Raw genomic sequence first — 546 nt, 5'->3', positions numbered from 1 at the left:
TTTGCCCTCTTCCCTTCCTCAATGCAAAACACAGCCTTCAACAAAATGTCATTTTTCCATCTCTTGTTGTTCTTCTTTCTGGCCCCACAACCACTCCCCTCTACCATCATAGTGGGTCTATTCCAGACATTGATACCACCAACAACACTGACATGTCATATCATATCATATATCATAACATAGCAGGTATTTGTTGTATCTATCTATCTATCTATCTTATATTATTCTATGCATCTATGCATCTTCCACTATAGTCTTTCTTTTTCCCTCAACAAATATTCTTGCGTAAATTTTCACCACCTTAATTTTGGATATATACAAAATAAAACAGTGGATCGCATAAATAACTGAAATGATCCAAGGTGGGCTAGTCAGTAAGTTATTTAAATTCTTAATAATAACACTCAGATGATTATGTATATATATATAATATGAACGACGAGATGAACAAATAATTGTCATTTAAACACAAAAATACAATATTTTTTTCTAAGGCAGATTCAGAAAGGAAATAAATGTGACATTTATAAATAACTTAACAACTAT

The sequence above is a fragment of the Arachis ipaensis genome, chromosome B03 (genome assembly GCF_000816755.2).
Source record: "Arachis ipaensis cultivar K30076 chromosome B03, Araip1.1, whole genome shotgun sequence".
Classification (NCBI taxonomy): domain Eukaryota; kingdom Viridiplantae; phylum Streptophyta; class Magnoliopsida; order Fabales; family Fabaceae; genus Arachis; species Arachis ipaensis.
This window is presented reverse-complemented; position numbering follows the sequence as displayed.